The 23,094-nt window shown below is 43.5% G+C and overlaps 2 non-coding genes across 2 annotated transcripts; both read right to left on the bottom strand.

Moving 5' to 3' along the window:
- Positions 1-5,478: 5,478 nt before the first annotated feature.
- Positions 5,479-5,551, bottom strand: TRNAV-AAC (transfer RNA valine (anticodon AAC)). Its single transcript has one exon. It is a non-coding gene; the product is annotated as a tRNA-Val (tRNA).
- Positions 5,552-8,186: 2,635 nt separating this feature from the next.
- Positions 8,187-8,259, bottom strand: TRNAV-CAC (transfer RNA valine (anticodon CAC)). The gene has a single exon. It is a non-coding gene; the product is annotated as a tRNA-Val (tRNA).
- Positions 8,260-23,094: the final 14,835 nt, after the last annotated feature.

The following is a 23,094-nucleotide window of genomic DNA, read 5'->3' as shown; positions in this document are numbered from 1 at the left end:
CTCTTTTCTTTCATTTCCTTGGTGTCCATCAGGCATTCCATCCGATGTGAGTTCCCTTCCTTCCTGAAGGATTCCTTTAACTTCTCTTGCTGTGTGAACATGCTGGTAATGAAATCTTTCAGCCTGTGTATGTCTATAAATGTCATCATTCAACTTATATTTCAGGGTTTGTGTTTTTTTTTGGCAGGGAGTAAGCATAGACTGGAGAAGGCAATGGCACCCCACTCCAGTACTCTTGCCTGGAAAATCCCATGGATGGAGAAGCCTGGTTGGGCTGCGGTCCATGGGGTCACACAGAGTCGGACACGACTGAAGTGACTTAGCAGCAGCAGCAAGCATAGACTTCCACCCTGACTTTTTCCACTCTCAGTCCTTTAAAAATGTTGCTTCACTATTTCTCACTTCCATTTCTTTTGATGAGAAATCTGACACAAACTTTATTTTTGTTTTCAGAATGTGCTGTGTCTTTTCTGTCTGGCTGCATTGTGTGTTTTTTGTTTTGTTTTGTTTTGTTTTCATTTTCAGTGGATTAGAGCAGTTTAATTATAATGGGACTGGGCATGGTTTTCTTCCTGTTTCTTGTGCTCACAGTTCATTTGGCTCTTTTGATTGGTGGGTTCATAACTTTCATTATGATTGGAGTATTTTCTATTGTGTTTCCTCAAGTTTTCTTTCTTCAAAAAATTTCTCCTGGATTTTCAGAGACTCCAACCACTCCTATATTAGGCCTTTTAAAGTTGCTCTACCTTCCAGTGGTGCTATGTTCTTTTTTCTTTTTTTAATTACTGGCATTTCATTTTGGATGTTTTCAGTTGTTCAAGGCTTAGTATTCCCTAACCTTTTCCTACAATGTCTAGTCTGTTGTTGACTCACAGATGTTATAATTTTCATCTCTAAAGTTTGCTTTTATGCCATTTTGTGTTCCACATTTCTAATGAACTTTTTGATCATATGTAACATAGTCATGGTAGCTGTTTAAAGTCCTCTCTACTGAGTTTTACATCATGTCAATTCTGGCTCAGTTTTGATTGCTTAATTATATTCTTTCTTTTGCATCATATTTTCCTGCCTCTTTGCATGCCTGGCATTTTGTTGTTGTTTGGATGCTGGACAGCATCAAAATTTCCCTTCTGGCTAGTTTTTTGGTATTAGTACTAGTATTTTGGTATTTCTATGAATTACCTTGAGTTTTATTTTGGGGTACAGTTAAGTGACTTGTAAACAGTTTGATCTCTTTGGATTTTGCTTCATGATTTTTTTTGGTAGGTCATTCAAGGGCTGACTATTCTAGAGCTGTGGTCTTCTCCAAGGTTCATGAGTTATATCAGAAGTCCAGTCTGACTGGCAACAGTGTGTACAATCGTCTATCCTAGATGAACTTTAAGCACTGTTCTATGATCTTGTTCAAAATTTCTTTTCTTTGTCTGAGGCATTTCTCCACAAGCCTACTCTTGTCAGAACTCTGCTTACTACTTACGGGAGGCTTTTTTGTATCACTGGATCGCTTTCTCATCACTGGACCTTTGTTCTCTGAACCCTGGCTGCCTTGCTCTCCAGCAAAACTCAGCAAAACTCAACAATCCAAAGAGTTGGTCTTGAATCCCCCTTCTCTTGCCCAACCTGGACACTCTCTGAAAGCATTAACATGGGCCAATGGCAGGACTCACCTTATTTCTCATCTCTCAGAGGCCGCTGTCCCCTTTTGCCTGATTTTCTGTTTCTAGAAACTGATATTATATAATTTCCTTTATTTTTCCTTTGGGAGCAAGCAAGAAGGGGAGAGTGAGATCTGATTTCAGGCTGGAGGGTAAATCTGATTTTTTCACTCCACCTTTGTAAGAAGCTGAAGGGATTTTAAGTGTTCTTAGTTTGATTTCAATAGCAGGTATGCCAATTTGTATTCCCATTTTTCCAACTCCATGAAACAGATTTTTTCTTCATATCTTGTCATCATGACAAACATGAGATATGTCTATAAGATACTCTAACAAGGGAAGTGGTACCCTCCTGATTCAACTAAGCTAGAGGTACAACAAAAGTCCAAGTGGACATCACCCTGTTGCATATGTTCAGCAGCTAAACTTCCAAGATGTTTCTAGAAAGCCTTCCAATAACTCTAATTAATTCGGTGGTGACCTACTTATTCAAGTCCAGAGAAGACTGATCAGAGTGACTCCGAATTGCTTCACACTAAATTTACTGATAAGAGGGGGAAAACATTGGTCTCAGACATTTATTCTTCCCTTTTCTTCATGAATATATTTTTGCCATCTGGATGTGCACATTTAATAACTGGCTGACCTCTTATTTAAGCCTACCTTAACATGCCAATCACTGTCTCTATGTGATTCCTTGACAGTGTTTGGCTGTTTCTGCAAAAATTATCCCATTTGAGACAATTGTTGGGACCAATAGGATTCTGCACCTGACAATCCATCTTGTGCAGACCTGGTACCAAGAGTTATTAGTCGACCTTCCCTGAGTTCTTCTGTTGAATCTCATGAGCACTCATGAGCTCTTCAGTTCAGTTCAGTTCAGTTCAGTCGCTCAGTCGTGTCTCACTCTTTGCGACCCCATGAATTGCAGCACGCCAGGTCTCCCTGTCCATCACGAACTCCTGGAGTTCACTCAGACTCACGTCCATCGAGTCGGTGATGCCATCCAGCCATCTCATCCTCTGTCGTCCCCTTCTCCTCCTGCCCCCAATCCCTCCCAGCATCAGAGTCTTTTCCAAAGAGTCAACTCTTTGCATGAGGTGGCCAAAGTACTGGAGTTTCAGCTTTAGCATCATTCCTTCCAAAGAAATCCCAGGGCTGATCTCCTTCAGAATGGACTGGTAGGATCTCCTTGCAGTCCAAGGGACTCTCAAGAGTCTTCTCCAACACCACAGTTCAAAAGCATCAATTCTTCGGCGCTCAGTTTAGGCTTTTTAGTTCCCCCTCCCCCAGGGAGAGAAATGATGCAGTGTTTGCTATGACCATGAGCTCTTAGGGTCTCACAAAGTAAACCTAACTCTTGGAGATTCTCTCTACTCTCTGTGAGTATCTTTGTCTGTCTGTCATTCTCTGTCCCTCATACTCTAGGTCTCCCCAAATCAACCCAATTTCTTCTCCTTTTCATCTTTCCTTTCACCATTGCACTAGATTGCTTTTAATCACTGAGCACTACTCAGGCAATTATTAGATGCCAGGCTCTGCTGTGGGGGGAGGGGGAGAGAAATGCTGCATTTTGAGTCAACTCAAGGTCTCTGCCCTGGTGAGTCCACATCTGGAGGATCAAAAGGGGACAGTATAGTGGGAGCAGAACTGGTTCCTGGCAGTGTGTTTTTTCCAGGCTAATCTGCTCATCTCGGCCTAGGGTTCTAGCAGTGATGGAGATAAGAGAAGAACAATGAAGATGATAACAGTAAGATGGATGACTTCAGATGTAGAAGGCAAGAAACCAAGAACTAAAATCTTTTTTTTTTTTTTTTTTTAAGTATTATTACATAAACAAGGACTTTAAGGAAACAGCAGGCTTTCAGTGATAGCACCTCACTTCCTGGAGCAGACATTCCATGTGTTCCACAATTCTTACAGTGACATTGATGGACACAGTCACTAACCTCCTTATAAAAGGTACCTAAGCCTCCTCTTAACCTGTTCACATATGGCCATTCTATAATCTAGAAACATAGGAGGCAGCATTGAAGTAAAACAGCGGTTCTCATTTCTATCTCAGTTATACATTATACAGGCAAAGATCACACATCAATCAATTTAATATCAGTCAAAGACTTCAAAGATAAAATAGACCTTAACATCAAAAGTTGATCTGACATAGAGAAATGTATGTTGGAATCATACAGTAAATGATACGCCAAATTGTAAGTAGAATAATTAAGTGACTATGATTTCTAGAATTATAATATCAATCTCTATTTAGCATATATGGTATACTTAATTTACTGGAACACATAATTTTAAATTTCATAGATGTAAATATTTATTGGATTAAAAAAATTTTGATAAACAAGTAAAACCAGTATAGAAAATTTAGGCCAGTACAGTGTTATTAGAATTTTGAAGAGAAAATAAACCCAAGACTTGTGCAAACTAGAATACTATGCTACCAATATTTTCCATATTATTACAATATTTGGAAAACAAAGTAGTTTTTAGACCTAAATTACTAAACTGGTGTGATGCATGCAAGGAGTCTTCTCTAGAAGTACAACATTTTCTGTATGATCACACATCAATTATTATAATTTTCTATAGTGTTAAAATATTTGAGATTTATCCTTATTATCAACTTGAATTATTATACTAGCATACTAGGCACATACTAATTTGTTTCTATGATAAAGTGAAACTAAACTTTTTGGTTTTTTTCTTCAGAATTACATTTAAGTGAGAAATTTCAACAAAAAACTCCTTGGGTGTTATCCACTGGAATTCTCAACCTAGAAGCTGTATCAGTACCTTATTTTGGGGAGGGACAGAGTGGAATGAACACAGACACAGTGGAATCAATACAAACTACAAATCAGAATGCCAGCAAAACGGAATCAAACCCAGTCTGTGGTGGTGAAAGCCCCAAATCCTAGCCACTAGACCACCAGGGAACCTCACAAAGTGTCTTATTTAGCATCTCCACGTAAAAACTAAAGTAAATATTATATTCCACAGATGCTGAGAGCAGAAAAGGGGGCGATTCCCAGCGGCCCAGGGTTGAACAAAGCTGCGCAAGTCTCCCGGCTCCTGCCCGGCTGTTCATTACCCTTCCCCTCTCCTCTCCTGGGCCATATTTTGGGCTCTGGGGCCAGGCTGAAAGGTAACAGGCTGGGTTCCATCCTGGTCTAGCTTTAGCGCTGTGTGCATCAGAGCCAAGGTCAAGCTGTCCTTCTGAACCTCTGCTGTCCTTATGAGTCAGGTGCTGACTGGCTCTCACAGGGTGATGGATGGATCGCTCTACTTCCTGATCTCTGACCTGGCTCAGGTGCCTCTCCTGCTAATGGCACGTGTTTGGGCACCTTTTCGTGCCCGGACAGCTCAGTTGAGCAGAGTTCTTTTCTACCAGTCTTTGGCTCCAGCCCCCAGTGAAGAGTCAGTTCGGTTTCTATTGTTCTTTCATGCAAACCAAGGGTGCTGAGGTGGGAAAAAGCCAAGTGTGCTTCAGACGGATGAACTTCTTGGTTTTCAGAGCCATAATATGTGTCAGGGTGTAGAGAAAATGTAGGCGCCAGAGGAGCTGAGGGGATTTCCGGAGGTAAAGGTTTTGTTCTGTGCCCTCCTTGGAGTAGCTGGTTGTGCCCTGGTGTCCACAGTGACTCAGACGAAGGAGGCTTGGTTTGTAGTGCGGAGCAAGCTTTCAGGCTGTCACGGAACTCCTGTTTATTGGGGATGGAAAATGCAGCTGCTTTCGAGGTCTCTCACTCCACGCCGCTGACATCTTTTTTGCGTTTAAAATGTATACAACTCTGGGAAAAAGTAAGGTTGTTTCCGCCCGGTTTCGAACCGGGGACCTTTCGCGTGTTAGGCGAACGTGATAACCACTACACTACGGAAACCACACGGGAATATATTTCTAATGACATACCCAAGAATTCTATGTTTGACCACAAGGGCCATCAGAAATTTTCAAAGGAAGGGGATCCTGGAAGTACAGGCTATCCCTTAGATAAGGAGACTGTGGCTTCTGAAAGGCTCTGCTTTAGGGCTCCTCGCTTCTCCTGAAGCGAGGCCCCCGGGGATCCCCGACAGTTTTAGCCTCGGGATCCTGCAACTAGAGTACAGCTACGCACCGGAAAGGAGGGGTCGCCCTCTCTGACTCCCCAGTTCCCAGAAGCCGAAGGAGCCTGGGGCTTTAGGTGCCTCTCAGACCCAGACCACCCCGATGCCCAGCAACAAGGACACAGCCCCTTACGGGCTGCAGACCCTCGCCTCGGTGGCCTTTTTCACGGCGCCGGCGGTCAGTGGGCTCCGCTTTCGGAAATGATCCATGCTTTAAAGCCACCCGGGAATCCGAGGACCCGCCCTCCCCTCTGTTCCGATGCGCCTGACCCGCGTGCTCTTTCGTCGCAGCCCTTTCGCAACCTCGCTTCTCCAGGGTCATCCCTGGGAAAGGTGATTCCTCAGGTTCCTGCCTCTGTAGCTTATTCTAGTCATCAAGTTTAAGTCCAAGACTTTCGTCACATTTTCACGTTTTAGCAGGAAGCGCAGCAAAGGCTGACGGCTCAGGTCTTTTGTGTGTTTGGAAATACCGAACATGAACGCGGGTCGGGCCTCCCAGCCTGTACTGAGTTTGCTTGCAGTCAGTCTCTGCATAAGGCCGCTGAGGAGCCAGGCTCTGTCCACACAGCTCTCGTGGTGATTCATCCCTCACTTACTGTGCTTGAGATTCTGCTTGAAGGACAGCTTTGTTTTCCCTTTTACAATGTCTGAAACGCCTTTTATTTGCCTTTTATAATATTTTCCAACAGGTCTTGGAGCTCAAATTTTAACCTAGGAGGAGAGAGAGATAAAGGCGGTTTTCCCAGAAAACAGTTGTCGGGAGGGGTTTTCGTGTTCACCTCACAAGCAGGCAGAGTTTCTTTTTGCTGAAAGACTTTAATGCAAAGTTGTCTGTCTGTCTCTGGTTTCCTTTAGAAGGGTAACAAGTTTGGAGGTGCATGTGCCGTTTTCTCCGGCAGTGGTTTTCTCATTTTCTTGGTGCGGCGGTCACCGCGTTTTCTTCCGGTCAGGGGCTCCTACTCCGGGGAAGGCGCGGGCCGCGTGCGCACCGGCCCCCAGGTCGCGGGGCTCCGCCTGGTTCCGCGTGGACTCCGAGTGCAATCGAGGGTGCGACCGCGCGGCAGTATCCTCACCAGCGCTGGAGCCTGAGTCCCCAAAGAGGCGGACTTCAAAACAGCTTTAGATCAGGACATTTCATGAGCTTTCCCCTGTTTTCCTCCCCTGCAGGTCCTAGTTTTCACCTTCCAAGTCCAGCCAGAGGAACGGATTCGCCAACTTTCTGTCGCCTCCGGCGGCGGCGTTGCCGTCTCACGTCGACTGGACCAGGGGGCGGTCGTCGTTTCCCGGACGGGGTGGAGGGACAACAGGCACCCGAGGGACCACAGACACATGGCTCCCTGCAGCCGCAAGGGAAGGCGCGGGGCTCCTGAGCCTGCGAGGCGAGCGCGCTGAGGGGACCGGGCCCTGCCCCTGCCCATGAGGCCGGGCCCAGAAGAGGGAAGCCGCCCAGCACTGAGCCCAACGGCCACCCAACGCCCCCACCATCCTCATCCGAGCTTCAGGGTGAGGGAGCCGAGCGTTCCACTGATTTCCCGCCTTTATCAGGAAAGTCGTTTACACAAATCCAGAGTCTAGAACAAGAGGGCCTGTGTAGACCAAAGTCCACATGGACCGAGAAGCAAACACGAAGTCCTAACGGGATGTGGGGTCTGAGGAAAGCCTTGCGTCAGATACTACTCTTGGTCTGAGCCCAAGGAAGTTGGCGTCATCCAAGGTGCAGACAGGGCAGGCGCGGCAGATCATGGGGGAAGACCTGGAATCCAGGGTTGGTGAGAGGTAACGCTCTCCTTCTAAACATGTTTCCTTGTCAAGCATGGGCCACTTGGCTCTCAGTGAGTGATGAGCGGGTCCATCTACTCCCTGATCTCTGACCTACTTCCAATGAACTTCTTGGCCTCTCCTGATAGTGGCACGAGGACCGGTTGCTTTTCCTCAATCCGCAGAGCCTGACGCTCTTCATCCTGCGTCTTTGGCTCCAGCCGGCGGTGTAGAGTTGAATTCGTTCTTTTGTTCTGTGACTCAAATTCGGTGTCTCTCACGTGTGCTGGGGTGAGGGAAAGCCAAGTCTTCACAAGGAATAAACTTCTTGGTTTTCAGAGACATAGTAGGTGCCAGCGGTAGAGACTAGGCCCCAGATGAGAAGGTGCGGGGATTTCAGAAGGTAAAGGCATCCTGAAGTCACTCTTGTCCTGTGCCCTCCTTGGATTCACTGACTATGGCTTGGTCTGCAGTGTGACTCAGAGCGGAGAAACCAGGACTGATTCTAGGGCCGATGGGGCTTTCAGGAGGCAAGGAACTCCTCCCATGTTTCTTGGGCCAAGGAAAATTTAAGAGAACCCACTACTGCCACACCTTCTGCCCCCCTTTTTAATTTCTTGAATGGGAATGTAAATCTCAGGAAAACAGCAAGTCTGTTCCTGCCCGGTTTCGAACCGGGGACCTTTCGCGTGTGAGGCGAACGTGATAACCACTACACTACAGAAACGATGGCTGTGTGGGAACTTGACTCTATGTCCACCGAAACCTCAAGTCCTACCGGCACTCTCTTGGTCACCAGTCTTTCAAATTGAAGAATGAACCTGGAACCACCAGTCTCAGGCGAGGAGACTGCGGCTCCCAAGAGCCTCTGCTTTAGGGCTCCTTCCCTCCCCCGAAACCGGGCCCCTCGGGCACCCCAGAGTCTGACTTCCGGATCCCACACCCAGTGCAGAGTCTCCAGTTGTGCTGCTATGCACCCGAGGGCGGGGGTCGCCTCTGTGGACGCTTCAGCTCCAGGAAGCTGAAGTTTGGCTTTGTTTGAGACCAGGGTGACCCGGTTGCCCAGCAGTGTAAACGCCGCTCCTCCCGTGCTGTGGACCAGCGCCGGCGCCACCCTGTTCAGTCGGCCTTTTCGGCGCTCTCGGAAATGATCGATGTTTCGAACCCACCCGGGAGCCGCAGGACTTGCTCTTCTCGCCCTCCCTCTGCTTCGAAGCGCCTGACCCGCGGGCTCCTTCCTCGCAAGCCCTTTCCCCGCTGCGCTTCCCCCTACCCTCCCCGCAGAGTCCTGGGGGTGGGACTGTGGGAGCCCCGGTCCTGCAGCTGTGGTGTTGCCAGTCGACTTTTAGAGTCCTGTTGTTTAATCCCATTTTCACGTTTTAGCAGGTATTGTAACAGAGGCTCTGCTTTAGGGCTTTTGGCTCTTTGGCACGGAACATCAACGCAGGCCGATCAAACTTTCTAGGCCTATACTGAATTCAGTTGAAGCTCTGGCCACCAGACTGTTCAAGAACCGCTAGGGGCTCTCGACCTGCCTGAAGATCCTGGAAAAGTCAGTGCAGATTTCAGGTCACAGGATCTCTCCCTCTTTTCTGAGATTATTTTCAAAAGGGCAGTTTAATTTCAACTATTAGAAATTAAACTTCGTTTTATTTGCCTGCTTAATTTTCCTGCTTAGCAGGTCATGAAGTGGGGATTTTAACAATGAGGAAGAGTCAGTTTTCAGAGAAAGGTAGTATCTGAAAAGTTCCCACGTTTTCCACATAGCAAAAGACCATGAGCAGAAAGCATTTCCTTTGTTGAAAGATATTAAGGTTTTTTCCTCTTAAGGAGTTTTTGACATGAAGTTAAAAATAAAAGCTGGTTGAGGGGTATTCTTTTTTCCCCCATCAGTTGATTTTCCTTAAAAAAAAAAAAAAAAAACCCAGGTATTTATTTATTGATGCTCTGGGTTTTCATTGCTACACTGGGTCTTCGTTGCTGTGCTGGGGCTTTCTGTAGTTGCTGGCAGCCGGGTTACTCTTTCATGCTATGGGCCTGACAGCATGTGGGATCTTTCCAGATTAGGGATCGAACCCATGTCCCCTGCACTGGCAGGTGGATTCTTAACTGCTGGACCACCAGGGAAGTTCCTAGCAGTAGCTTTTCTTCGTATAATAAATTGCCTCAATTATTCAAACTAAAAAAATTCACCCCTTATCCCCCAAGGCAGGAACAGGAACATCCTGTTGTCAAGGTCAGTGTTGTTCTGCTTTGGCTCAAAATGGGACAGGAATTGACTCTGTCAGCCACACCAGAGACTGGAATGACAGTTCCAGGTGAGGCAGATGTCATAACAGCTTAATCAGGAAATTTCCTGATACTTCCCTTCCCTCTTTGATCTATCTCCCTCTTTCCCCACCCATTCAGAGAACAGGATTCATTCTCTTCCTGCCTTGGAGGACACTTTGGCATCCCTTCTAGACAGGATAAAGGGAGTGGTTGCCCTTTCCCCTATAGGACTGGGAACAGCTAAGGGCACCAAGGGAACCACAGACTCAGTTCTTGGACCCCTGGGCACCTATACCTAAGGGGATCCTGACAAATCCCAAAAAGCACTGCCTGAAGCTTCTCTGCCAGCTGAACAGGGATGTGTGGGGTTCCTGACTCAGAGGAGCAGCCCAAACAGGCCTCAGATGTGTCCCTGAGCTTCCAGGACAGGCCTGGAAAAAAGCTGAAGTTGAGGGTAGAGCCAGGGAATAAGTGCAAAGGACAGGCTAACCCCACCACCTTGAGATTGTCTGGAACCTAAGATCTTGAAGGAGCTGAGGGTCTCATTTAGGTTGTTCTCCACTTTTATCCAATCTCATTTAGAGAACAGGAAAGGGTAGGATTGTGAAGAGCAAGGTCCAGACTTAACAAACAAGAGAACGTGCATTCCTAACTAATTAAATATGGGGCTTGAGTAAAATATTGGCATCAAAAAGAACTCTATGGGGGATTTTTTACTCTAAGCATTGGGAGGATGGGAACAAAGAATTTCAACTAAGGATGCAAATTAAACTAAGGAATTTCAACAATATGGGTGTAAAAGGTTTTTCTCAGGGGAATATCTGAAGTTTTTTTCCCAGGCCTCTATGCCTTGATTAAAAGATATAATAGATTTGAGCAGATAGTTCAGAAAGGAAGATATATTCATGTCCAATAAAGCACATAAAAGTGTGCTCTATATGATTAGCTATTAGAGAAATGAATACTGAAACCACAGTGTGAGACCACTATTCCTAGCATGGTTAAAATTAAAAAGACAAAAAAACACTCAATCTTGGCAAAGATGTAAAAAAAAATCACAACTTTCACACAATATTGGTGGGGATATAAACTGATAACAACTGCTTTGGAAAATGCTTTGGTGGGTTTTATGAACTTGAGCATATACCTTGCTTGAGTAATTCTTCACCTAGATATTTTTCCAAGAGAAGGGGAAACAAATATGCACAAAATCTCCTGTGTAAAGAATGTTCAAAGCAACTTTATTCACGACAACCAGGACTGGAAAAACTGGAATGTCCATTATCAGGTGAAGGGTAAGGAAACTTGGTATATCCAAGCAAAGGAATACCACTGAACAACAAAAAAAGGAATGAGTATCTGATATACTCAACAGTATGGATAAAATTTAGAGACATGGTGCAAAGAAGCTGGACACCAAGGAATACATATACTATGCTTCTGTTTACGTGAAGTTCTAGAAGATGCAAGACTAAAGTGAAAAAAAAAAAAAAAAGCCAGTGGTTGTCAGTAAATAATCCAGAGGATAAAGAAGATGATGTTGAGCCTAATGATTTTACATTATTTTTAAGCTTTGATTTTTTATTTAAAAATGTATTATTTATTTGTGGGTGGCAGGTCTTAGCTGTGGCACACAGGATCTTTGCTGCATCAAGTGGGCTGTTTCCTTGTGACCCATGGGCTCTCTAGTGATGCATGGGCTCCAGAGTGCATGATCTTATTTGCTCTGCAGCATTTAGGATCTTAATTCCCTGACCAAGGACTGAACTTGAGTCTCCTACATTGTAAGGTGTATTCTTAACCACTGGGCCACTGGGAAAGTCCCCCTGAACTTATAAATATTACTTTTATTGACATGTAGTTGAATTACATATTATAGTAGTTTCAAGTGCACAACATAATGATTTAATACTTTTTAAAGACTTTTTTTTAATGGGGATCATCTTTAAAGCCTTTATTGAATTTGTAACAATATTGCTTTTGTTTTTTATATTTTATTTTTTTGGCCACAAAAAAATGGGATCTTAGCCTCCTGACAGGAGCTATTGAACCTGCACCCCCCTACATTAGAAGGTGAAGTCTCAACCACTGGACCACCAGGGAAGTTCCATGATTCAATATTTTAATAGATTATACTCCACCTAAAACTTTGAATATTGGCTATAATCCCTGTGCTACACAACATATACTTGTAGCTTATTTATTTTATATAGTAGTATATACTTCTTTATTCTCTATCCCTATTTTACTCCTTCTGCCTTCCCTCTCATACCTGGTAACCATTAGTTCATTTTCCAAATATGAAAGTCTGTTTCTGTCATATTCATTCATCTCATTGTTTAGATTCCACATATAAGTGATAATATGCAGTATCTGTCTCATATAGCTCTCTGACTTATTTCTCTAAGTGTAATACCTTTCAGACCCAGGAAATGGCAAAACTTCATTGTTATTAAGGCTGAGAGCTATTCCATAGTGACGTGTGTGTATGTGTGTGTATACATTTATCTGTTGAGTGATATGAATTGCTTTTATATCTTGACAATTGTAAAATAATGCTGCTTTGAATATTGAGATGTATGTATATCTTTTAGAACCAGTGTTTTCTTTTTTTTTTTAATTTTATTTTATTTTTAAACTTTACATAATTGTATTAGTTTTGCCAAATATCAAAATGAATCCATCACAGGTATACATGTGCTCCCCATCAGTGTTTTCATCTTCTTTGGATTATGCCCAGGAGTGGAATTGCTGGATTATATGGTAGTTCTATTTTCAGTTGAGGAACTTCCACACTGTTTCTACAATAGTTGCATTAGTTTACATTTCTACTAGTAGTGTACAATGGTTCTCTTTTTTCCACCTTCTCAACTACCTTTGTTATTTGTAGACTTTTTGATAATACTCATTCTGACAGGTGTAAGGGTTTTGCTTTGCATATTTTAAACACACTAAGCTCATCCTCTTTCCTCACCAGAAGCCCACTAATATTTTAAATACCTCAACTAGAAAACATGGCTGTGTCGGCACCATTTCATTAATGGAAGCTTCAGACAAGGCTCCTTGAGAGAGCCATTTCACTTTTGAGGGGTGGTTTCTGAGCATGGGCCGTGTCCAAGGTTCCCAGTAGCCTAGCTCAAGGTTTGTTTGCTGCAGATTTTCCTGCTTTGACTGCAAATAAGGGTCACATTTGGTGCTGAGATTAAAAGCAAACTGAAGGATGTGTCACTTCATGTCCAGATAGATACCAGATGCAGCACTTTTAGGTTGGAGCCAGAGTTACTGCAGCCAAAACACAGACTAACTTTGCTGGGAGAATCTGCATTTCCTTTAATATTTTTGATATAAGATATCACAATATTTAGTTGCTTTGTTCTTCAACTTGCTTCCTGACAAGATGTAGTAGGAAGCAAAAATACTATGTGCTGATCTTTCTAAAAATGTTTAGTTTGATCAGAATGTAGGACACTAAACAAGATAATTAGCCTGTCCTCCTCAGAAATTCAATGCCATCAGAAACAATAAAAGCAAAGAAATCAGGAGAAAGTTCCAGGTAATAAGAACCAAAGTGCAATTTAGAAACTTTAATTGGAATGGGGGAGATAGCAGTACCACAACACACACACCTGATTCTAAATCTCTCACTCATATATATACTTAGTACAGATGCATATATTAAATGCATCTATATTTATATACATACCCATGTATATATCTATATGGATATGACATTTTTGAACATTGGTAAAATTTATACCTGAAGCATATATTAGATGATATTATTGAGTTAGTATTAATGTCCTAAGGTTTGACAATTGAATTGTATTGTGATTATATTTCCTGGTATTAGTAAATGATGCCCTTAATACCAGGAAATACATTCTGAAGTATTTGGAGGTGGTCTTTTTATCTGCATTTATTGAAGCAATATGAATGTGTTGGGGAGGGGGGTGAATGCAGAGAGAGAAAAGGAACAAATGAATGTTAATTGTTGTATTTAGATGAATGGAAGAGAGGTTCATTGTATGATTCTTTCAAATTTTCCATAGGTATGAAAAATTTCAAAAAAAATAATTGTGGGGGTGGTGGTTGGGGGGTGGTGGAAATGACTGTAAACACAAGAGGTTGTGAAGAGCTCAGTCCCGGACTAAAAATTGGCCCTCAATGGTCTCTCCCTTTCAAAATGAGGTGACAGTGCTCAAGGCCACCCACATGTATAAGAAAATGTAGGTCATTGGTGTGCTTTAGAAACCTATCTAAAGGATCCTTTCCTGCCACCCAGAATTTGTCCCCCTTACATGAATCAACCTTCTAACCTAGAAAACTGGTAAATTGAATGCTACTTTATACCTTTCAGAGTTTCTGGATGAAATGTCCTGATTTAATGTTTGACAGTGAAGACAGGCAGATGGCTGTTGTTGTTTAGTAGCTCAGTCATGTCCGACTCTTTTGCCACCCCAGAGACTGTCACCTGCCAGGCTTCTTCTCTCCATGGGATTTTCTAGGTAAGAATATTGGAGCGGGTTGCCATTTACTTCTCCAGGGGATCTTCCTGGCCCAGGGATCAAACCCCTATCTCCAGCATCGGCAGGCGGATTCTTTACCACTGAGCTTCCAGTTCTATCCAGGTATGTTAGATCTCTCTCGTGGGTCCTAGACACAGACCTCTAGGATGGAACTTTCGCTAGAGCGTATCAAAAGTACAACAGTGAGCAGTAGTTTCTCAGGATCCTTCTCTGGCAGAGATTCTATCATTGTGGCCTTGGGTCCCCCATCGGGTGGATATGTATGAGACTGTTGCTCTGCTTGCAGATGCCCAACATGGGTGCAGAACTTTTTGCCTGAGTATCTTGGTTCCCAGATGGTGAGACACAGTGAATTTTTCTGTGTAATATTAGGTGCTCAATATCATTTAATTTTGGAATGAGATGATGCATTGAGACTTGGTTTCTATCACTCTGGTTCATAAATGTAGTGGGCACATTAATGTTTGAGTTCTTGCTTTATGTAGAAGAAAGAAAGCTTTATAATTTTGATTATACAAAAAGATGATAGCCAACATAATGTATATGAAATAAACTTTATTCTAGGATTGTTCTAAACCCTCAACCTCCCAGGAAAAGGGACATGTGCTAAAGAGCTAATGAATGGTCTGTAGTAACATTATTCTGACTTATTCTTCACCCAAGTCCTTGCCATTTACTTCCAGCTGCTGATGACTCCAGTTATCCACAGGAGGAAGATGGGGAGGAAGAAAGATTAGGGCTTTTCAAGATTATCTGTGAATCTAGGCACTGATGTCCCCTGAGCAGTTGTCATATTTGTAGGCTGAAGGGCTGTGTTTTCTGCAATTGAACTATCTGTTTGGAGTAAAAATCTGAGCTGGGTGAAATCTTGCTCTTCCTTTCAGATTTGGATTTTGATGTTTTGTTATTTTTCTCATCAGTTGGGGAAATGTTTGTGACTATGCTTTGTTGAAATAAAACAGAACTTTTCATAGTTTCAGCATTAGTTTTTACAGAAACAAAAAACAAAAACAGGATTTTCTATCAGATTCTGCTTATACCTAACTGAGGTTGCAGTGAGAACTAAAGAGGAAAGAGGCCACGTGCCACCTGAATCCATTACATGGATAAGCTGTGGAGGTCAGCTACAATCTGGAAAGAGAAAGCTGTGCTAGCAGATTAGAGGAAAGTCCTCTGAAATATACCATAGGAACATAGGACTCCACTGCCCCAAAACACTGAGGGCCTTGCTCAAAGCTGCTGCAGGTGGATTAGTCAGATCCCTATCTCCTCCTCAGCATCAGTTTACTCTCCATTCTACTCTTGTAGAGAAAAATGAAGGCCTTTCACATCTCTCAGGAGAGAGGTGCCTAGCTTTAAGCATGCACATTCAGAAACAGCCTGTTCTGGGAAAGAGAGGCTATTTTGAATGGAAATCTGGCTCCTAACTCCATGTCCTACCCCTTTTAAATAGGAGGGTGGTGTTAAGAGAACAGTCATAGAATGTGAAACCAGGAGAGTGAGCAGACACTATCTGTACATTGTGATTTATAATGAGAAATGTATATTTATTTGGTCTTCATCTCTATTTCTGATTCAGAACGCCTAAAAGCCTTGGAATTTCCTAAGCGGTAGAAGATAAAGGTTATTGTGTTATGTTAATGAAGCAACATTTGGAAGCAAGTAATGATGGGGGCTTGTTGCCAGGAAGGTCCATCTTGCGATTAAAGAGTTGGAACTTCCTGTCCCAGCCCCTGACCTATGGATGGGGAGAGGGGCTGGAGATTGAGTTCAGTCATTATGGCCAATAGTTTCATCAATCAGGCCAGTGTAATGAAGTCTCAAAGGTTTTTAGGGTTGTGACCACATGGAGGTGGTGGGAGAGTGGCTCTCTCTGAGAGGGCATGGAAGCTCCACAACTTTTCCCATGCCCTGCCCTGTGCATCTCATCCATTTGCTGTTCCTGGGTTATATCCTGTATGTAGTTAGAATAGGAAAAAGGAGTCCAAAATGGCAGTGGCTAAAAGACAAAGAAAGGAAAAAAGCCCTCAAAAATGTAACAACAGAAAATCCGTGGACAGGACTGAGAACTTCAGGTGAAACAAACACGCCCCACTTCTTGGGTAGCCCAATTTACATAGGGCAAGCTCAGCAGGGAGGAGACAAAACTTATAAAAGGAGGAAGCCAAGACAGATTGAGGCCTCTCCTTTGGGGTTGGCCCACCCTCATGCCTCGAGGGTGTATTATTCTTTGCTTGCCAAATAAAACTGAGCTGTACCCAAGCTGTAACACTGGTCCACTGTTTCAAATCTTTTCTGCAGCGAGACAGAACCGAGGAAATTACACACTCCCCTGACATATCCTTTTATAATAAAATGGTAATGTAAGTACAATGTTTCCCTGAGTTCTTGAAAAACAACTCTAGGAAATTATTATTGAGAAGGGGATAGTGATAGCCTCTGATTTTTAGCCAGTCAGTTAGTAGTACAGGTAATATCCTGGGCTTTCAATTGACCTCAGAAATGGGCAAAATGTGAGGCTATATGGCAGTCTTGTAGGACTTAACCTTTAACCTGTGGAATGGGAAATCTCCCTTACCATCTTGGAATAGGTACCAGAACCTATATACATTCAGGTACACTTCCTTTGCCCATGAATAAACAGTAGGTCAAGAGATTAAGAAGTACCTAAAGCCACATGACCTTAAATTGAGAAACCTGAGCCTGGAATTCAGGCTTCAATAATAGGGTGAATTTTGTAACTAAATGGTAGGTTTCCTAGAGCTCATTCCTGGAGCCTGGAGTTTGGAGACCTGTAGAGGGAACATCTTTCTAGATAGAGAAAACTATGAGAATTATGAATTCTGTAATAGTGTTGGTCTCCACATCTTTTGTTTTGATAGTCAGATGTGGCAAGTAAAGAGAGCAATCTGAAAGTCGTCTCCCTGTGGGTTTTGACTGCTTATCTCTGGACTATGACTCAGGTGACGTGGAAGGCTCTGATATTCTTCCCTGATGTCTGTGTTTTCATTGTATAGCTGGGCAGTGGATTCCAGGATCTGCCTGTAGAAGTGAGAAGTGCATCCTGATCCAGGAAATAATTACTGTTTAGTCAAGTTACACACATTTGCTTCAGAGGATGCTCTCTGTAGTTCCTTGTCCTGTGCTTCTGCCTCAGCTCAGAACAAAACCAGGGACTCAAGGGTGGGGACTTGAGTGCGATGGGGCAGAAGCTTAACTTTCACATGGCCCTTTATAAATGTCCAAACACACATACATATTATCACACCTAATGGCTGCAATTAGAAAGGGAGACTTTCTCATTAAAAAAAAAAAAAAAGGCTGCTGCTTTGGTGTGGGAAGGGGCCAGGTCACTGTCCCAGCACAAGACTGTGGAATGATGACCACTGTGTGAGTGCAGTCCAAGAGGAGGATGTCAGCACAAGAACCACCATGGGGCCCATGAAAATTAACCAAGACAAAAGGGAGGGCAGAGGGGAGACCCTCGCTCTGCTGCAAGAGGAGCTCAGCAACCTGAGTTCTGCTGAATGACGATCATACAAGAGGAGAGGAGCACAAAGTATATAGTAGTTCTGGATCTCATCTGCTGCAGCCATTCCCCCAGGACATGGAATGAGGTAGAAGATGGAGAGTCTTTATCAGTAATGGACTGGCCAGGGCCCTTCAGCAAGATCACTGACTTTCACCAGTCTTCTGCCAACTTCCTCTTCTCATCAGAAAACACCAGGTAACCTTCTGGTGCTTAAGAGCCCCTTAGGCTTTCAAACAAAGCGTGGCCCAGGGCTAAGCTCACTCCACAGGGTCACCTCCTACTTAAGGATCTGGGAAGTCTTAGGGGGGTTGATACAGGTGGGAAAGGATTGAAGTCCTCTTCAGAATAGGGCTTGTCTAGCACTGGGAAAGGAGTGGCCCCCTTTCCATATGACTTTGTGAGTACTAGTAAGAAATTCCTCTCTGCTAAATGCCTCTCCCACCTGATTTATGACTACACATCTTTAAGAGATGGCAAAGACTTTCCTCTGCACCTCAGGGTGAAATGGGAAGCAGCAAATGAAGATGTCTTTGTAAGGGAATGGACTGAGTAACAAAAGGCATGTTTATACCCATCACTGGCAAAAAGACAATACCTGACATGGTTTATATCACTATGAAAAACTCAGTTAACAGTGAGAAACTTAAGATAGGCTCTTTCTCCTTCCTGGAAGAGAATATAAAACGTATTGTCCTCTAACAATTCAAACTTTTGTCTCCAAAGAAAAATCAGTCACATAGGGAAAAGAAGATGAATGTTGAGGTCTTCATCTGTGCACACACACCCATGGGTCTGCTAACCCAGGGGGTCTTACTCATGGAGGAGTTTGGGTGGGTTTTTTGGAAAGGTACATGCTAGTGACATTGCTGCTAGTATCAGCCATTTCTCCAGCAGATATGTTGGTTGTTGGTTTAGATTAGAATACTTCACTGAAACCAAACCCACAAACAAACAAAAACAACCCCACCACATCTTGTGTTGCACCAAGAATGGGAACCCCGGACATTTACACAAGGGTTGCCAAGATCAGTTTTCATTCCAATCCCAAAGAAAGGCAATGCCAAAGAATGCTCAAACTATGGCACAATTGCACTCATCTCACATGCTAGTAAAGTAATGCTCAAAATTCTCCAAGCCAGGCTTCAGCAATATGTGAACTGTGAACTTCCAGATGTTCAAGCTGGTTTTAGAAAAGGCAGAGGAACCAGAGATCAAATTGCCAACATCCGCTGGATCATCAAAAAAGCAAGAGAGTTCCAGAAAAACATCTACTTCTGCTTTATTGACTATGCCAAAGCCTTTGACTGTGTGGATCACAATAAACTGTGGAAAATTCTGAAAGAGATGGGAATACCAGACCACCTGACCTGCCTCTTGAGAAAATCTCTAAGCAGGTCAGGAAGCAACAGTTATAACTGGACATGGAAAAACAGACTGGTTCCAAATAGGAAAAGGGGAATGCCAAGGCTGTATATTGTCACCCTGCTTATTTAACTTCTATGCAGAGTACATCATGAGAAACGCTAGGCTGGATGAAGCACAAGCTGGAATCAAGATTGCCCAGACAAATATCAATAACCTCAGATATGCAGGTGACATCACCCTTATGGCAGAAAGTGAAGAGGAACTAAAGAGCCTGTTGATGAAAGTGAAAGAGGAGAGTGAAAAAGTTGGCTTAAAGCTCAACATTCAGAAAACTAAGATCATGGCATCTGGTCCCATCACTTCATGGCAAATAGATGGGGAAACAGTGGAAACAGTGACAGGCTTTATTTTGGGGCTCCAAAATCACTGCAGATGGTGACTGCAGACGTGAAATTAAAAGACGCTTACTCCTTGGAAGGAAAGTTATGACCAACCTAGACAGCGTATTAAAAAGCAGAGACATAACGTTGCCAACAAAGGTCTGTCTTGTCAAGGCTATGGTTTTTCAGTGGTCATGTATGGATGTGAGAGTTGGACTGTGAAGAAAGCTGAGCGCCAAAGAATTGATGCTTTTGAACTGTGGTGTTGGAGAAGACTCTTGAGAGTCCCTTGGACTGCAAGGAGATCCTACCAGTCCATCCTAAAGGAGATCAGTCCTGGGTGTTCACTGGAAGGACCGATGTTGAAGCTGAAACTCCGATATTTTGGCCACCTGATGTGAAGAGCTGACTCATTGGAAAAGACCCTGATGCTGGGAAAGATTGAGGGCAGGAGGAAAAGGGGACAACAGAGGATGAGATGGTTGGATGGCATCACCGACTCAATGGACAGGAGTTTGGGTGAACTCCAGGAGTTGGTGATGGACGGGGAGGCCTGGCATGCTGCAGTTCATGGAGTCGCAAAGAGTCGGACATGACTGAGTGACTGAACTGAACTGCCAAGGTCCGAGCCTTGGCCTAGAGATACAGCCTGACATTTTAATACTGAGATGGAACCTTAATGGGAGAGAAGGCACCCGAGGGAGGATGGACACTGATACTTGAACACAGGAACCGTGATAAGTGGACTTTGAATATGGGCAGGACTGCTGATGGTCTTGGAAACTTGAAAAGCCCAAGACGTTGTCAGAAGCTGTAATTAGCAAGAACATTTCAGGAAAGCTAAGATGCTTCATCTTAAAGAAGGAAGTTTATTAGACAGATTCTGTACATGTGCTGAAGGGTGGCAGAGAGTTTCTTGTGATCCATTTACTCTCTGCAGTCTGGTTTACTAGGGGTTCCTCAGCTTGCATTTGCCAGAGAGGGACAGAGGAAGGGAGGTGAGGTGTGGACCAGGAAGAATGCAAATGAACAGATCCACTAGGGACTGTTACTTGAAACTTGGTCCCAGAACTGTGTTCAGCCTAATCACTTTTTCACGGTTAGTTCTTAGGTTCTGCCTGCATAGATTATCTCAATTAACCTAAACAGAGGTGGTTAGCAGGTAGCAGCTACCAGAGCTTTATTATTCAGTCTTCTAATTGTTGGGGGTTATTCTCTTTATATTGGGAGTACTCACTGGCTCTGTCCACAGCAGAGCTGGCGTCCTGCACATCACACACACAGGCATTGCTGCTGGGAGGCTTGTGGGAATCATGCTGACTGGAATGCGTCAGATACTTTTCATCGAGTGGGTCCTCTAGGACTTCATAAGCTTCTTCTTCCTGGAGCCCCATGCTGAGCCTGAGTGGGGGATGGAGAAGGAAGCAGACAAGACAGGAGATGAAAATAAGGCAACCTGAAACCACAGCCTGACAGCTGGTGCTCATCTGAAGCTCATGGAAGAGACACAAGAAACCAAAGGGATCATTCTCTCAAAGAGGGAAAAAAAACCAACATAACAATTCGCTTCTGACTGGTGTTTCAGTGTGCCCACAGTTGGGGTAGGAGAGAGAGCAATATGTGTTCAGTGGACTGATCTCATAACATGGAGGAGGAAGTAGACTCAATGTCTCTTCTAAAATATACTCTGACACACAGGACACTCAGAGACCTATAATACTGACATTAAAATGCTGTGAACAAATTTTATGCAATAGTATATGAAAGGGTCCATTGAATACTGTCTCCTGACAGAATAACCTCCTAGGGCTCTTGTAGCTTTTAGGTCTCTCTCTCTCTTTAAATATTTAATGATTGACTTTACCTTGGACTACAAGGAGATCAAACCAGTCAATCCTAAAGGAAATCAGTCCTGAATATTCATTGGAAGGACTGATGCTGAAGCTGAAATTCCAATACTTTGGCCACCTGATGCGAAGAACTGACTCGCTGGAAAAGCCCCTGTCGCTGGGAAAGATTGAAGGCGGGAGAACAAGGGGATGACAGAGGACAAGATGGTTGGATGGCATAACCGACTTGATAGACATGAGTCTGAGCAAACTCCAGAAGTTGGTGATGGACAGGGAGGCCTGGCATGCTACAGTCCATGGGGTGGCAAAGAATCGGACACGACTGAGTGACTGAACTGAACTGGACTATGAAACATCTCCCAACATATATTAGAACAAATGTGCAGGGAAAAAAGGCAAGCATCTCACTTTGGTTTTTAACTAGGTTTTTAGAAAATAGAGACTAGGGTTCTCTGTTCAGTTTACCTTTAGTTCAGAATGACTCCAGTTAAGTAAACTTGAGGAATTACTAAGAAATGGCAACTAATACAAGAACTTCAATGAGAACAGATAACATGGGTTAAAGGACACATCATTGTGTGATGAATGAATGAAATAGGAACTATCAGCAGCTTCTGGTTTCTCCTGGATCTGGGACCTTTGGCCTCTGGGTCTCTTGCTTCAGGACTCCTCTCTAGGTTTCACCACTCCATTATCAGCCCTTTCATCACTCAGAGTTACCTGGCTGCCAGTGACTCCTGTCCCTCTTCATCCTTCTTATCATGGTGATTTTCTGTGAACCAAAAATAGAGCTGGTGGGAAACTGAGCAGGGCCTATTTCATGTTTTACAGATACAAGGGCCTATCTGACCAGAAACACAATAGTTTAAATATTATTACTGCTTCCTGAGGCATTCACTTCAAAGGCAGCTATTTCAAAGAATCACAAGGAGAGCTACAGGAGTAGATGAAGAGGCAGGCTGCCCCATCTCTGAAGTTTCTCTTCTTTCAGGAGACCCTGCTTGTTTTAAATAGCTGGTGTTTGACAGCTTCTTTTTCCTTACTGTGGGGCTTCCTAGGTAGCTCAGTGGTAAACAACTCACCTGCCAATGCCAGAGACATGGGTTTGATCCCTGGGTTGGGAAGATCCCCTAGAGGAGGAAATGACAACCCATTCCAGTATTCTTGCAAGGAAAATTCAATGGACAGAGGATCCTAGCAAGCTATAGTCCATGGGGGTCACAATGAGTCACACACAACTGAGCATGCACCATCTTTGCCTTTTTGCACTTTAATTCCCTCTTTTCTATTTTAAAGTCATTTCTATGTTAAAGAGTGAATCTATGACACTCTAGGCAGGGGGGAAGCCAGATACAGAAGTGTTGGACAGATACATCTGATATTAATTGAAAGGATGAAAAGAAAAATCAGTGTCAAGATGAAGAGCATTGTTTTGAATGACATGAAGATAAACCATATTAGTAAGGAGGCCCTTAAGAACAATTAAAATTCTGACTAATAATTGCATCACTCTGTGGGATTTCATAATTTTGTAATTATTGTATAAATATTTCTCATAGATATCCAACTAGAATGTGAGCTCTGTGAGGCTAATGACATTGCCATATGACCCAACCTACAGTTCACAGTACAGCATGC

The sequence above is a fragment of the Bos mutus genome, unplaced genomic scaffold, assembly GCF_027580195.1.
Source record: "Bos mutus isolate GX-2022 unplaced genomic scaffold, NWIPB_WYAK_1.1 CTG385, whole genome shotgun sequence".
In the NCBI taxonomy this organism is placed as follows: Eukaryota; Metazoa; Chordata; class Mammalia; order Artiodactyla; family Bovidae; genus Bos; species Bos mutus.
The sequence above is the reverse complement of the archived record's forward strand: the minus strand, read 5'-3'. Positions and strand labels throughout refer to the sequence as shown.